Source organism: Neomonachus schauinslandi, chromosome 8, assembly GCF_002201575.2.
Source record: "Neomonachus schauinslandi chromosome 8, ASM220157v2, whole genome shotgun sequence".
Lineage (NCBI taxonomy): Eukaryota > Metazoa > Chordata > Mammalia > Carnivora > Phocidae > Neomonachus > Neomonachus schauinslandi.
In genome coordinates, this window is record NC_058410.1 from 24,508,064 (window position 1) to 24,511,164 (window position 3,101).

The window sequence follows — 3,101 nt, forward strand, 5'->3', positions numbered from 1 at the left end:
TGTAATTTGGTTGATTCTTGATCAAAACTTCTAGATTAACTGAGTTAATATTCATTCTTTCTTTAGAAGGAAGACATACAAAGAATGGTCATCAAATTGGTAAGAGAGACAAAACTTTGACAGATGGTTAGAATAAAACATATTAGAGACAAGACTCTATGTGAACTTTCCATCAAAACCATAATTGATAAGTACCATATGCATAATCAATAATGAATTTTTAAGCATGGTATAAGGAAGACCTATATAGCAGAAACTGATTTATGAAGGGCCTAGGGATATTAGTAGACAAGTTCAATACTCATTAACAGTGCGATGAGTTTAAAAAGAGCAAATAGAGGTTTAGGGTGCACTTGGGAATATGCAATATCTGGGCTAATGTAAACAATAGAACTTTAGTCTCTGTGCTAAGGAGATAATTTGTAAATAATGTTTATCTTAGAGTGTCAGGCTTACAGAGAAATTTCAAATAACTGGAGTAGTAGGTGGTAAATGTTACAGGAAATAGATAACGGTGGTAGATTTTAGCTCAACATTATGCCAAAGTTGTATACACTTTCCTTTAATGAAGTTTATTATTTTGTAAAGTAGTTAATAACAATATTCAAGATGAAATGCTATAACTCCTTGTTAACAATACTGAGAAAAAAAAGTTATGCAAGCAAAAAGATGGACTTGAGAACCAAACAGCTCTTCCACTCAGTTTCTATGCAAATGGAGACTAAAGAATGAATGCTTATAGAATCTGGAATAATGAAAATAAAATTGCCCTCTCTATGAGTATTGTGTAGTACAAAACATACATTTTTAAAGTATTATCCATGCCACTTGGGAGCATGGCTTGAGTTGGAACACATGTTCATTGAACTCATATGAATAACTGCCTTGTATTATCATCCCTTCTCTACCTGTTTATATAATGCATTTAACTTAGGTAAGAAAGCTGTACTTTCAAGAGTATCATTCTTTTAATGTTCTGGTGTAGTTAACTAATGACATTGGACAAGAAAAGAACATTCTATTGTTTTTCAGGTTTAGGTATTATCCTAGTAATTTCCCTGACTCAATGTAATGTAGTAACCCTAATTACCTAGTAGGCAATATTGGAAGATTTTACTTAAATACTCATAGAAAGGCTTTGGGTTGTTTTCCATTTTAGGGTTGGAATTCTAGATGATATTTATTTCCTTCTGCTTGAATATTTTCCTTGTGTTAAAAATAATGTCAAAATATTTGCTTAAGTTCCTAATTGTGAGAAAAAAGTTATGTATATGAATATATGACCTATTTATAGTTGGAAGTAGTCCCTTATGGTTTAGTCTCTCTTGCAATCACTGACATAATAAAACAAGTCCTCACAGGAAATGTTGTGATGCTGACCCAACTTTCAAAAAAGTCCTTCAAATAATAGTCCATGATTGTGTGGCAGTCATGCTGATGAAAATCTATTTTGGTCTAAAGATGCAAACCAATTTTTGTAGGTATGTGTGTATTTATTTTTTGTTGATGTTTTGTATATGAAAATGGCCTAGGTAATTTTTATTTCTCTGATTTTTAGTTTTCTTGCTAACTTTCCATTAAGCAAATAAATTCGTTAAGTGTAAAGTAATATTATTAGAGAAACTGTTCCAAGAATGTCTGTGAAATTGCATTTCAATACCCATTAGACATGGTTCTTTTTCTCTATAAACATCTCTCTCTCATTGAAAATGCAATTCTGCAGCATTAAATAAAAGGCGTATTCAAAATAAAGCTTAATTTTTCAATCACTGAGCTACAGCTACCTCAACTAAATACAAGAATCCAATTAAAGAGAAGTGAACTCTTCAGCTTGACCTACTGACAATTTCAATTATTTTCTTCGTATTTTGAAAGTTTCATTAGAGAACACAAGACTTGATTCGAATCTGATTTGGGGAATCTGGTTGGAAATGGCTGACCAGAAAGTGTTAGGGAGGTGGGAAGAAGGATTGGCCTCTAGGAGATAGAAGGGTTGGAGAAACCAGTTACTAGGGAAATCCTTTCCCTGATGTCTGCATTTGAGGAACAGAAATATAAATGAAGATGGCCGCATTGTCGTGGAAAGTAGCCTGGTACAGAGTTAACACCTCAGCAGTCCAGTATAGAACCACCTTTCCTCAGAGACTTTGGCATAGGCCCAGCTCCAGAGAAGTTCTATCAACCAACAACAAGAGCTCTAATGTTGACAAGGAAGCATAGTTTTTCAGGAAGCAGATGGCCTTAAAGTGGGTCCAGGAGGAAACTAGTGCATGGATTCCTTTAGCAGTTTTGTTTTGAATATATACCCCCAGAAGCAGGTTGTATGATCCTGTTGTAATCCAGACCAGTGAACATATGACATTTACCTCAAGGAAATAATGTGGTTTTCATTATCCTCTACTATGGTTGTGTATGCAAGCTACTCATTTATACAGGGAGTCCATGGGAGAGGACCCTCATATTCAGTAGTTGTAAACATTCATGATTATTGAGATGGTGTTCTCATAGCTCAATTCTCTCTGCTCCAAGAAGGAGCAGATGATAGCCAATTTGCCAGCTGAACTGAGAAATGTGAAACAAAATGTATCAAAATATATTCCTAGTGACACACAGGTTCTGCAGGGGAGATACATTCTATATTGCACACAGGGATTGATACTTACCCAAGTTAGTATGATCTGTCTACAACTGGATAAATTATAATTTCTTCAGGAAATGTTCTTTGGCAAGTATAAAAGAGGAAGTTAGCACCTACTTATAGAAACTAGTTAAAAAAAAACTGAAGGGTGCTTCTCAAAATATTTAAGGGGTACCTATGACAGATTCAGTAGGGTAATTAAATGTTTTATCCATGTGCCCAGATCTCTACATGAAACACCCCCAAAGAATCAATTAAGTATGTCAGAGAATATGTCAACAGGAGCTGTCTCTTGCTTAATGCAGTGGAAAAAGTACAAACCTCCAATGATAATAGCCCTGGGTACCAATCCTATGGGAGGGTGGGCAGAAGGTGGGAGCTCCATTCTTAGGCTATCCTTTTCTTTTTTTTTTTTTTAATTAATTTATTTTTTGTAAAGATTTTATTTATTTATTTGACAGAG